This window comes from Vitis riparia, chromosome 2 (assembly GCF_004353265.1).
Source record: "Vitis riparia cultivar Riparia Gloire de Montpellier isolate 1030 chromosome 2, EGFV_Vit.rip_1.0, whole genome shotgun sequence".
Lineage (NCBI taxonomy): Eukaryota > Viridiplantae > Streptophyta > Magnoliopsida > Vitales > Vitaceae > Vitis > Vitis riparia.
In genome coordinates, this window is record NC_048432.1 from 6098629 (window position 1) to 6113545 (window position 14917).

Here is a 14917-nt window from a genome sequence, read left to right on the forward strand (position 1 = left end):
GAACCCATTTTTATAAAATAATGTTAATAAAAAACCGTATGATGGAAGTGGAATGTTAAGTTGGAATTTAGTTTGGAAAACAAATGTATTGAATACATTTATTTTTAATTTTTTTAATTAACTTATATATTTTTTTAAGATATTATTTTTAATTGGATATGACATTATTATACCATGTTGATTATTTTTATAGAAATAATAATAAAAATGAAAATATGTTATTGAATGTTGGATAATTTATTAAATAAAAAAAATAGTATATCTTAATATTTCATTTAAAAAGTTTAAAAACTCTTACTTTTAGCTGCTCCAATAAAAAAAATGATAATTTTTATCATAAAATAGAGATTTATCTTATATTCTTTAAAACTCTTTTTTAAATTTAAAAAAATTGAGTTAAGTGAAATTTTTGTACTCCCTTGACTTTTAAATTATGATATTTTTTTTTTCGGGATAAAAATATCTCTTAATAAAATAACCAAACTACCCTCAAGGAGAAATACACATTCATCTTCCTCCTTTATGTCTAGTAAGATAAACACATAGATATAGAGGGGATGAGAGACATAGGGGATGAGACACATAGAACAACCATTTGAGAAATAAAGAGAGATGATAGATGGGAATAAGCAACTCAATTGTACACTTATTAATAAGTGTTTAGTTTCTCATATACATAGAGTAGTTAGCATTTAGAGTCTTCTAACAAATTTTAGTGTATTAATTAACTACTTAACAAAACTCTAATTGATTAAATACCCTATATGAAGATATTCTTAACATTCCCTATTGAGATATTAGAAATGTTTATATATTAGGAAAATTGAGATATTAGAAATGTTTATATATTAGGAAAATTGAGATATTAGGAATGTTGAGATATTAGGATATTGGTTGTTTTTTCCTTATATTATTCCTTTTTTGTATCATTCTTTTCCATTCTTAGAATGATGATTACCCTCTATATATACTCTGTACATAAATGAATGAAATAATCAATGAAAAACTCTCATTTATCAATTTGAAGATGGTATCAGAGCCATGGAACCAAAATCTTGGATATTTTGTCGGTAAGGCCAGTTATCGCCCTTCCTTTGAGATAAAAAAAAAAGGTGAAAAGAATACTATTGTTTTTCAATCTGAAGGTACTTTTAATCCATGAATTATTTTGACTAAATCAAACTAGGACGTTTGGTCACAACTCGTGGAGATGCATATTGCAGAACGGGAAAAACTTTCTTTAATTCGAGGTAAGACAAATCCACCAAAAGAGTCAGAAGATGGATATGAAAAATGGTATGCTGAGAATCAAAAGGTGAAAAAATGGTTGTTAATGTCCATGAGTCTAGAAATTATGAAGCGTTACTTACACTTACCCATCGCTCAAGAAGTTTGGAGTGCATTATCAAAGGTCTTCTATGATGGAAGTGATGAATTACAAGTTTTCACTTTGAATCAAAAAACCTTCACTGCCAAACAAAGCGGCAGGTCTCTTTCTAAATATTATGGAGAGTTAACTGAAATTTTTTGCGAATTGGATCATCGAGATAAGGTAGTTATGAAAGACTCTGAGGACATTGCAGCATACCGGAAATCCATTGAATGACAACGAGTGCACATCTTTCTTGCTGGATTGGATGGTGACTTTGAGCAAGTTCGAGGAAAGATTCCACGTAAAGATCCTCTTCCTGATTTGGAAGAATGCTATGCACTGATTCGACGAGAGGCAGTGCATCATGCTAGTATGAAAGCAGAATCTGACAACCCTGACACCTCAACTATGGTAGTCCGACAACGATCAACCCAGAATTGACAGGACCAATCCAAGACCAACCATCATAAGACAGACCCTCATATTGATAAGTCAACCTTCAAATGCACTCACTACCAATAAGACTGGTCATACCAAGAGTCATTGCTTTGAAATTGTGAGATATCCAGACTGGTGAGATCATAATCGTGATCAACAGAAGAAGAATTCCAAGAAAACCTCGATTGCAGCTGTTGCCGAAATAAAAACAGAGGCTAATATTGCTGAGAAACTGCATTGGTGGCCGCTACAGATTATGGTGGTAAGTTTTTAAATACTTCTACACCTGTTATTAATAGTGCATGGATAATTGATTCTCGTGCTATAGATCATATGACTTTTGATTCTAGACAGGTCTCACCCCTTAGACCTTCCTCACAAAAAATTGTTTCCACGACCAATGGTAACACAACCCCAGTCATTGGGGAAGGATCCTTAACTCTTATTGATACTTTGAATTTGGAACCTGATCCATTCATGAAACGGTTACCACACCGTCATAATAGAGGTATTTCTAAACCCACATATGAACTTGAATTGTCTACCAAAGTCAAATATCCCATGAGCAACTATGTGTCTAACCATCGTTTGTCTGAATCAAATAAGTCATTTATAAATCAATTATCTACTGTAGCTATTCCTAACAGTATGCAGGAAGCCTTAGCTGATCCAAGGTGGAAAGCAGCCATGAATGAAGAGATGAAATCATTGCAAAAGAATGAAACATGGGAACTCGTAGAATGTCCACCAAAAAAAAAGCCAGTTGGGTGTCGTTGGATCTATACTATGAAGTACAAGGCAGATGGTAGTATTGAATTATTTAAAGCAATACTGGTAGCAAAATGGTACACTCAAACTTATTGAATTAACTACACAGAGACATTTGCACCTGTAGCTAAGATCAACACAGTTCGAGTATTACTGTCTTTAGCTGCAAATCTGAATTAGCCATTACAACAGTTCGATGTGAAAAATGTCTTTCTGCATGGCGAGTTATCTAAAGAAGTATACATGGATCTTCCACCAGGATGCATGGTGTAAAAAAAGCAATGTTAGAAGGTGTGCAAATTGAAGAAGTCATTGTATGGGTTGAAGCAATCCCCGAGAGCATGGTTTGGAAGGTTTATAAAGTGAATGAGAGCTTTTGGCTATCGTCAAAGTAATTCATATCACACTTTGTTCCTGAAAAAGCAACAGGGTAAGATTACGACACTCATCGTATATGTGGATGACATGGTAGTTATAGGAAATGATCCTGAAGAAAGAAAAGCTCTGTAAAATTATTTATCTAGAGAATTCAAAATGAAAGATCTAGGTCCTCTGAAATACTTTCTTGGGATTGAAGTTTCTCGATCAAGTGAAGGAATTTTTCTGTCTCAAAGAAAGTATGCCTTAGATCTTTTACAGGAGACTGGAATGTCGGGATGTCAACCTGTTGACACACCAATAGAAGTAGGTTTGAAATTATGTGTTGAACCTAATCAAGTATTAACCGATAAGGGAAGATACCGAAGACTTGTGGGAAGATTAATGTACTTAGCTCATACAAGACCAAATCTTGCTTATGCATTGAGTGTAGTAAGTCAATACATGCATAATCCTGGAGAGCAACATATGAATGCACTCATGCATATTTTGAGGTATTTGAAGAATGCTCCTGGGAAGGGAATTTTGTTCACTAAAAATGTTGATCATCAGAGTATAGAAGTATATACTGATGCTAATTGGGCTTGTGCAGTGGATGATAGGCGATTTACACCTGGTTACTTTACCTTTGTAGGTGGTAATCTTGTGACATGGAAAAGTAAGAAGCAGAATGTCATCGCTCGTTCAAGTGCAGAAGCGGAATTTAGGGGTATGGCTCTAGGACTTTGTAAGGCATTATGGCTAAGACTCCTCTTACAGGATTTAGGTTACCTATATAGGCAACCAATCCGATTGTTTTGTGACAATAAAGCCGTATGTGATATTGCTCATAATCCAGTACAACATGATCATACAAAGCATGTCGAGGTGGACAGATTCTTCATTAAGGAGAAGTTGGATGATAAGATTATGAAATTGCCCAAGATTCAATCAGAAGATCAATTGGCCGATATCCTCACCACTGCAGTCTCAAGTCGAGTGTTCTCAAAATTTTTAGACAAGTTGGGCATGTGTGACATCTATCCACCAACTTAAGGGGGAGTGTTGAAATATTAGGAATGTTTAGATATTAGGAAAGTTGAGATATTAGGAATGTTGAGATATTAGGATATTAGTTGTTCTTTCCTTATATCATTCCTTTCTTGCATCATTCTTTCCCATTCTTAAAATGGTGACTACCCTCTATATATACTCTGTACATGAACGAATGAAATAATCAATGAAAAACTACCATTCATCAATTTGAAGATCCCTCTCAAGTATACAAGATGAGAAAGAACTATGAGTTTGCTTCAAAAATAAAGGAATGGCTTAGTGAACAAAGCTTTGGTCAAGATATCCATAATTTGTTCTTAAAAAGAGAGAAACCAAACATCAAGAGTTTTTTGCATGAATGGTTCTTAAACAAAATGATGATCAATTTCCACATATTTTGCTTGAGAGTGAAAGATAGGATTTAAGCTAAGTAAGTGATGTTGAGATTATCACAAAAAAAGAACAAGAGTCTGAAACAAAAGAATAAAGAGCACCTTAAGAAGGAATTGTATCCATGTGAGTTCAATTGTTGCATTGGCCAGGCCTTTATACTCAAACTTGGTATTAGAAGGAGAAACTACCTATGTTTGGTAGTTGACCAAGACACCAAATTACCTTGGAAAAACATACAGTAGCTACTAGTGTTATGTCTATCATCAGGGTAAGATGTCTAATCGGAATTCGTACAAGCAATAAGATCAAGTGAGGAGAATGCTTGGAAAGAAAGCTCATAACATAATGAGCCTTTAAGATTTCGAAAAACATGCTTCACAACTTGAAGATGAGTAGAGGTTGGAACATGCATAAATTGACAAATCTTATTAACAATATGAGCAATGTTTGGTCTAGCAATTATGCAATACTGAAGAACACCCAGAGGACTCTGATGATGTTATAGGATCTTCTAATTTGGTACCATCAACTATGGATAGAACAGGATCAGTAGCCATTGGAAAAGCCATGGATTTTGACTTTGACAAACCAACATGTTGAAGTATCAAGCTTGGCTCAAATGCAAAGAAGATCCAAAACTAATCGCTTCTATTCCAAGAAATAAATTGAGAATACCAACCTCCTTGATAGCAAAGTAAGAATTCAAGGAAGATATGAGTTTTTCAATGAGAAAAGACTTTGAAAATAATAATATTATCGACATAAACCAAAACAACAAACATGTTAGAATTGTGACAATAAATAAACGTTGATGTATTTGCTCAAGATGTGACAAAATCCCATTTAACTAAGCCAGAACTAAGCTTGGTGAACCAAACATGTGGAGCCTACTTCAAACCATACAATGCCTTGGTAAGTTTACACACAAAATTAGACTTGGAAGGATCCATAAAACCTAAGGGTTGTGCTATGAAAACTTGCTCAAATAAGTGACTATTAAGAAATGCATCGTGCTAAGAACTTTGGATTACTCCATTTTCTAGCCCTTAATCATATAAGGTGCATGATTTTTACCCTAGACTTCTCTAAATCTAACACAACATAAAAACATGGTAATAAAAACCATTATTACAATAAATTTAGAGATGATATGGTCATACCTATGATCCAGATGTTCCCAAACATTTCCAATCTGACGAAGATATAAAAAACCATCGTAAAAATCATATACTTGATATTCTTAGACCTGATCTCTTCTTCAAGGGTCTAGGTAGGGGAAAAGGGCTAACTTTTCTCTCTAGAAAACCACTAGGGTTTCTTTTTCTAGAGGCTTTCTTTGGAAGAAGACAAACAATAGTCTGAAACCCTAACCCCTAAGAGGGTATTTATAAGGCTCTTTATGGGCTAAGTGACTTGAGCCCAAATTGGGCTTGGGTTACCTAATCTAACCCGCTTCGGTCCTAATTAATTAATTAGGTTATAGGGCTCTAATTAATTAATTAGTCAAGTCCAAAAAAGACAATTCACATGATTTAGTGCTACTTTGTGTTTACCAAAATGCCTTTATACGCACTTATGAACTTGAAACCCAAAATTCTCAAAATACACCTACCACCATGATCTAAGAGCTAGAGTAGGGACCATTAGGACCCATAGTAAAATACTGGCTTCCTCATAATCTAATTTTGAAGTTAATTCAACATTTCACTAAAGAGAATTAATTGCACTCCAATATCCTATGTAATTACAATGAGGCAAAGTTTAGGTCTGTGCCCCACTATCTATTGCATGTAGACTCTTAGGAACTGGTGTCCATAATCTCTCAAAGTAATGATATCACCTATTAAGATTACCTCTTTAATTATTGAGTTACAAATCTACCTATTATGTGATCAATTGACATACTCTAACTCTAAAGAGTATATGTCAAATTCCACTAAGTGAAATGTTATGGTCATAATTTTTTAAATCGCATGTCCTTTAGATCACTTAAGGGAACATACTATCTCAATCCCATGAAATATCATGAAGCCTTTATTAAGAATGCCCATTTCCATAACCTCTAACAACAGTGACCTAATCCATATGGATATATAACTAGATTAAGATCTCACCCATATGTCAAACCTCCCAATGATTTTGGCACAAACTTAATATCTTCTCAAGGTTAAGAATCCATGCAGTAAAGTAGCTTGATGAATCATGACAATCGATAGTCTTACATCACATTCACCATAAATAAACCGTACAAAATAGTGTACTCACCATGAAAAACTCATCACAACGACCAAGACAAGTCATATCTCCAATTAGGAGGTAGTGCATTATAGTCTCTACTAAATAACCCAAATCTATAAGCTGAGTGTGAATAACTTATCATCTTGTAAGGAACCCATGACTTATATCCTCTATGTAACTTCTAATGCACCAAAGTCATGTACAATGCAAGTGATATGGATGTGCATGCTCAGATAACCAATTAATGCATAAAGGATGATAAAAAAAACAAGATACATAAATAAATAAATTTACAAATGAATCTAAAATGGTTGCATCATGTCATGCTTTTGAAGGTTCTTTTCCAACATTATAAACATCAAGTTGCTTTATAGTCCAATTCTAGTCAATGCAAAAGAGAGAACCACACAGATAGTGGTGCGTTTAACCATAGGATTGAATGTTTCAAAGTAATCAAAATTGTAGGTTTAATGATTTGCCACTAAACATGCCTTTTAACATTCAATGGTTCCATCGGGTTTAAACTTTAATTTATAAACCCATCGACACCTAATAATATTCTTATTGGATGGAAGATGAGCAAGTGCCAATGTTTTATTCTTCATATAAGCTTCAAATTCAAGATGAATACTTGCTACCATCCAAGAACTTTAACAACTTCATTAAAGGAAGTCGACTTACAAGATTGAGGTATAATAGCCTTAATAGGGAACATAATAATTTAGGTTTGAAAATTTTTCTTCTCTTTGGATGATAGAAGGTGACTAACTAGAAACGTCTCTAACCCCTAAGGTGGTATTTATAGGGTTCTTCACTAAGCTTAAGTGACTTGAAACCATTAAGGGATTGTGTTACTTAATTTAGTCAAAAAAAGGTCTTAATTGATTAATTAACTTAACAGGGCTATCTAATGAATCGAATAACCCAATATAGAGATATTGTTCACTAATCCTTGTACAACCTTACGAAATTACCAAAGCGTTTTTTACGCACATAAGTGAACTTAGAGCTTATCTAATCCTTATAAACTGTCATTAAAGTGCATGAGCTTGTGAGGACCACATTGGATCCCTTAAAATCTAATTCTGAAGTTGATTTAGCATTTCACTACAAAGAATCAATTGCACTTTAGTATCCTACGTAAATGATAATAAGACAAAGTTTGGGTTTGTGACCTACTATCCATTGTATGCAAACTTTCCATGAACTGGTATTCAAAATCTAACAAAGTAGTGTTATCACCTCTCAAGATTACCCTTCCAATCCTTAAGTTACACATCCATCTATTATTGATGTCTTAAATCTAAGCAACAAAAATAATACCAATTTTTCAAAAAATTGATTTTTAGGGTTAAAATACTAACCTTTAAGTTTGGATGTTCCTAAACCTTGAATTCAAGTGTTGAAGAATCAAATCGATGTCCTCAAAAGTCTCATAAACCTAAGATCTTCCATTTGATGGCTCTTCCTTGATCTTGACACATTTTTGGTGGGACGGGGGAAGAATGAGTAGAAGTTATGACCTTTTTTTTTTCTCTAGAGATGGATGACAACTTTATAGAAAAAGTTATGAAAACCTTAATCCCTAAAGGCGTATTTATAGGGTTCCCTATTGGGCTTAAGTGACTTGAGCCCATTAAAGACTTGAGTCACTTAATACACCATACAACAAGTTCTAATTGATTAATTAACCCAACATGACCTACTAATTAATCAATTAGTCAAATCCAAAGATCTTGTCCACTTACCTCTATGCAACCTTATGTAATTATTAAATACTTTCATGCACAAAAATGAACTTAGAGACAATTTAACTTTCACAACCCATGCCAATAAGGTATATGAGCTCGAGTGGGGACCACTAGGACCCATAAGACAATACTAGATCCCTTAGAATCCAATTATGAAATTGATTTAACATCTCACTATAGGGAATCAACTATGCTCCAGTATCCGAAGTAAGTAACAATGAGACATAAAGCGTTCGGGTCTGTGACCTGCTATCTATTGTGTTTAGTCTTTTAATGAACTAATGTCCATAGTTTAACAAGGTGAAAACTATTAGCCTTTCAAAACTACCTTTACTATCCTTGAGTAATAAATTATTTTATTGTGTGTTCAACTAACATGTCTTAGTTTTATGTTAAGTTCAACTTAAGGAACTATTATAACAATAATTTATATAAACACACATTATTAGGATCACCCAATAAGACACTCTATTTCAATCTCATAAGATATCATGGTGTCTCTATTGAGAATACCTATTGCTACTGAGTTCCATCAACAGTGACTCGATCCATTGAGAATATATGGTCAGCTTACAATCTTATTTGTAAGTCAAAGTCACTACTAACTTTAGTATAATTAAGCTTAGTATTCTCTCAAAGTTGAGAGATAACACAATGAAGTAGCTTAGTGAAGTCATGACTACTTGATAATCTTATGTCATGACTCACTATAGGTATTGTCTAATGTGTAAGCATACACATTAGTGCACTTACCATGGGAAACCCACTCTGATGGCCAAGACTAGCCATCCCAATGACCAAGACCAACCATCCCTCTAATTAAAAGGTCATGTACTATATCTTCAAATGGATTGCTTAAGTCCATGAATCAATTGTGAACAAGTCATCTACTTGTAAGGAACCTATGACTTAGATATTTCATGTAACTCTTAATGCGCTAAAGTCTTGTACAATGCAAGAGATGTTATACGAGAATGTTCATAAAGTACAATGCATGGAACAAGGACAGATAAAAGTGAAATTAGAATGTCACTAAATAATGAATTCCAAATTTGTTACATTATGTCATGCTTTTAAGAACTTTATCCTAACACCTATTATATGATTAATTGACATAATTTAGCTTCAAGGAGCATATGTCAAATTTCACTAAGTGAAATGCTATATGTTGGGATTGACCCACTAAAAGTAAAACATGATGTAACAAATTTTAGACCTTTGCTATCTCTTTGATGCATTTACATTGTTTTGAGAATTCAACTCATATCACTTGCATTATACATAACTTAGGTATATTAAAAGTTACATAGAAGATACATGTCATAGGTTTCTTACAAGATGATAAGTAGTTCGTGGTTGGTTCATGGATTTGGGCAATTTAATAGAGGCTATAATGTACTACCTCTTAATTAGAGGGATGATTTGTCTTGACCATCAGGATAAGGGTCCCATAGTGAGTGCACTAGTGTGTATAGTTAAATATTGGATAAGACCTATAATAAATCATGACATAAGACTATTAGATAATCGTGATTCACCAAGCTACTACATTGTATGGACTTTCAACCCTTAGAAGATATTGAGCTTGTGTACTGAAATCAATAGAAGACTTTGACTTATAAATGAGACTCTAATGTAATTATATATCCTTATAGATTGTGTCATTATTAATGGAGATTGATGAAAACAAGTATTCTTAATAGAAACACTATGATATCTCATGAGATTGAGACATTGCGTCCTCTTAGATTATCCAAATGACATGTGATCATGAAATTTGTGGTCATAGTAATTCCTTTAATTAAATTTGACATATCCTCCTTAAAGTTAGAGTATGTCAATTGATCACATAATAAGAGGATCTATAACTCAAGAATATTAAACAAAATTTAGAAGAAACGAACATGCATTTTCAATAACAACCAGATAGACTGACTTTCCATTTGATTACTGAGAAAAAAGGAAAAGTAAAAGAAAAAAAATTAAAAGGGAAATACCTAAGAGAGAAAACCTATAGATAATTTTCCATTTTTTTTTTCTCACAACAACTAAGCCAAGGGGAAAATGCTTAAGAAGGAGATGCTTTTTGAGCATTTCCTTTTCATATCCTCTTCCAACAACCAAACCAGGCCTTTATGCTCCTTGAAACCAACCAAATCAATGTAAAGCAAGAAAATTACCTTTGTATTTCAAGATATATTATGCTACAAATTTGCTAATGGCAATATCCTAACCCTCTCAATCCTCCTTCACTAACAACTTTAAACCTCTTGAATGATAACATAAGACAAATTTTTGCATGCACGCATAATGATCCAAGGTTTGGGATGGTTTATCTAACCATTTCTACAACTGGTTAAGATTAAGCATGCTTAAACCTTTCTAGGATGTGCTTGCCTTTGTTTTGCAAGGTTTCTTTTTCATCCCATGGCCCTAATGATGAATGACTGGATGTTGTTTTTTGAATGCATATGATTGTTTAAAATTTTGGTTCTCTAAAATGGGTTGTAAACTCCATAAGGAGTGTAGGGTTTTTATGTTCTGATGTAAAAATCTTTATTTATTTATTTATTTATTCTTACATGAGTTTTAAGCGTTGTGGAGGAGAATAGGAATTTTTGTTTCTTGATTGTAAAAATAATTTTTTTTAATCCATTTTTGTCATCCAAGAGAAGAAAGCAATCATCTCAAGTGGCTCGAGTGCTTAGATCAACGCGCAAGTGGCTCAAGCTCTTAAGCACTTCCATCAAGCCCCTCAAGTAGTCTAAGAGTTCTTGGGTATCCTTTCTAACACTATAGGCTTTCGAGTGGCTGGTTTAAGGTTTAAGGTTTTTGGCTTACTAACCCTATTTTGTGTTGCACGAAATTGGCAACATTTGGAAATTTTGAATTCCAAAATTTGGGGTTACCAGATTGTGTAAAAAGACTAAGGCCATAGGAAACTTTATTTTTTTCCAATTTTTTTATTTTTATTTTTTTACATGTATGCTTTATGAAATAACTTGTATGGATAAACAATTTTGTTTTTGGTATTTCTTATGGAAAATAAATTTTCATGAAAGTATTTTCCAAATGAGAATATTTGTTTAAATTAATGGAATATGCTTAAAATAAAGATTTTTTATATGTAAGGATTTTTGAGAAAAGATTAAGAAGACCCACTATCCTTTTTTCAAAATATCCTTAAAGATTCCTTTCCAAAATCTTCTTATACTTTTGGAATCTTTAAAGACCAAAATTTTCAATTTGGGAAAATGCTTTTATTTTTTTAATATTTATGAAATGGTATTTTCCTTATAGTACAAGGTTCCAATTTAAGAAAATAAGTATTATTTGGAAATTTCATGATGGATAATTTATTTTAAGAAAGTAACCAAAATGTTTAATTAAGTTTTTTTTTTCTCAAAATATTAAGTGGGAGAGAAACCTTGGCAAGTTGACCCATAGCCTCTAAGACCAAGCTCATCTTGATTTTGCTCCATCACCATCCTAAAGATGAGTTAAGACAAGGAATCAAGGGATATGTGTTAAAATAGAGCCCTTAAAAGCATTGCATGATGTAACAAATTTGAAAATCATTATTTATTTAATAATATTTCAGTTTTACTTTTATCTATTCTTATTCCATGCATTACACTTTATGAATATTCTCACCTAATATCTCTTGCATTGTACATGACATGGGTGCAATAGGAATTGCACGAAATATCCAAGTCATGGGTTCTTTGCAAGTAGATGACTTGTTCATAGTCGTTTCATGGACTTTAGCAATCCATTGTGGTACACTTCCTAATTGGAGGGACGGTTGGTCTTGGCCATCAAGATGGGTTTCTCATGGTGAGTGCACTAGTATGTATGGTTACGCATTGAACAAAACCTACGATGAGTCATGACCTAGGACTATCAAGTAGTTATGATCTCACTAAATTGCTTCATTATGTTGTTTTTTAACCTTGAGAGAATATTGAGCTTGTGTTAATGTTACAACGGCCTTGACCTGCAGGGGAGGGTGAGATCATAAGCTGATTATATATTTCCTATGGATTGAGTCACTATTGATGGAAGCCGGTAGCAATAAGTATACTCGATAAAGGCATAATGATATCTCATGGGATTGAGATAAAGTGTCCCATTCGGTGATCCTAAGGAGGTGTGTTCATGAAAATTATGACAATAGTAGTTCTTTAAGTGGAACTTGACATAAATTCTTAGAGTAGTAAGACATGTTAGCTAAACACACAATAGAATGATCTATAACTCAAGGATAATAGAAGTAGTCTTGAAAGACTGATAGCTTTCACCTTGTTAAACTACGGACACCAGTTCATGGGAAGATTGAACACAATGGATAGTAGGTTACATACTCGAGCACTTAGTGTCTCGTTGTTATTTACATAGGGTATTGGAGTGTAATTGATTTTTTATAGTGGGATGTTGAATCAACTTTAAAATTGGATTATGAGGGAACTAGTATTGTCCTATGGGTCCCAATGGTCCCTGCTCTAAGCTCATATACCTTTTTACATGGGTTATGAGGGTCGAATTAACTTTAGGTTCACTTTTGTGCATAAGGGTATTTTGGTAATTATGTAAGATTTCACAAGGGTAAGTGAACGTGGTCTCTGGATTGGGCTAATTGATTAATTAGTAGGCCCTATTGAGTTAATTAATCAATTGAGACCCAATTTGGGTTAAATTATGTGACCTAAGCCCATGTGGGCTTAAGTGACTTAAGCCCAATTAGGAACCCTATAAATATCCCATAGTTAGGGTTTTCATCACCTTTTGTCTTCCACCATCGAAAAAGAAAGAGAGTCATAGTCTCCACTATTTTTTTCTCTCCACCGAAAGTGTGCCAAGATCAAGATTGAGTCATTAGGCAGAATATCTTTAATTGAAACAAAATCTTTAACTATTATAATGGAGTAATATCAGTGCGTGACTTATAACAAAATGTAAAAAAACTCATGTAGTGAAAAACAAACTATTATTAAACACCCACCATAAGTGGATTGCAATAGTTGAGATTGTGTTTTTAGTTCCTAGCAAGATTTCAATTGTGTATGGTTAAAATGTTATGCATAAAATATTTCTTTCCAAAGATCCAATTGTGCTACCTATACTTGTTTCAAGAAGTTCAATTATCAATATCCATTCCAAACCATGAAATCAATTTTTCAAAAACTATTGCTTCTGATTTTGAGTTTCATGTTTTCCGATAAATGTAAGTAGACCACAATTTCATTGTTGTTGTGGTGTTTTTTCTTGGAGTGCTACTTCTATTTTTAACATGGAGATGTTCAATTGTTCTCATAAATGAGAGACAAAGCCATGATCTCAAGAATATTAGGCTATCTAAAGTACCAAGTTTACATAAACCAACTATAAGTGTCCCTACAATCAAGCTCTAATTACCCACAATTCCTTTAATTTCTAGATTTGTTTTCAAATCTCAAATCTCTGATTTTTTCCTTTTCTTTTTCAAAAACAACATAGAGGGGATTAGGGTTTGATTCCCCCATTTTCCTCTCCCACAAATCAGAAAAGTAAGAAAATAATGCAACAAATACACAATATTCATATTCAACTCAAACACCCACAATGGAACCCTAAAAACTCATATCTACATGAAACCTTAGAAATTGAAATCAATGTAAAAATGATATCTTGTATACACAAAACCTTGAAAATTGAAATCGATGTAAACAAGTACCCAAAATGAACCTAGAAATTGAAAAAAAAAAAAAAAGAAGAAGATTTCTCAAATATAAATGAAAAAATGAGAAGAAAGTATTTGAGATACGATGACAACAACAAGGTCGACAAAAAATGTCGAGGACACCACAACGATGATGACGAGAAAAAAAAAGGCTTGTGCAGAGATGAAACCAAAATGGAAGTGTAGAACAAAGATTGTTTTTTTTTTTCTAACAAGTAGCATTTTGAAATTGTGAATCAAAGGATAAATAGGTCCTATGAAAAAAGTGGTCCTTCATGGGAATTATCATAATTGGTGACTCTTCCAATTCATTTTCACTCCTAGGCCACCCTATTTGGTAATGTTTCCTTTTATTTATATAAGGGTTTTTTTTTCTATTGTAATTTTTTACTTTATAATTGATTTTTCTTATTATAAGTTACTTATAACTCACGTCCAAAATAAAGAAATTAGAAAGAAAAAATAGAATGAAACAAAATGGTGATTAAAACTTCCTTTAGTTAGTTATGCATAAAAGATATGAGAGAGAAAATTATATTTCCTAATCTCCTTTTAAGGATGAAGAAAAATATTTAATTTTTTTTTATATTACTTCCTTTCTTATTTTTCTATCTCATTTTTCATGTCATTCAAATAGAGGAAAATTATTTTTCATACTATTTTCCCATTTTTCTAGCATTTTCGGAGAATCCAACATATTTTCATTAAAAAGGAAAATACTATGATTAAAAAATTGAATAATTCAATATTCTTTTATCATTAACTATTTATAAGATATTTTTAACAGAAATATAAATTATGTTTAATTATAAATATATCTATAAT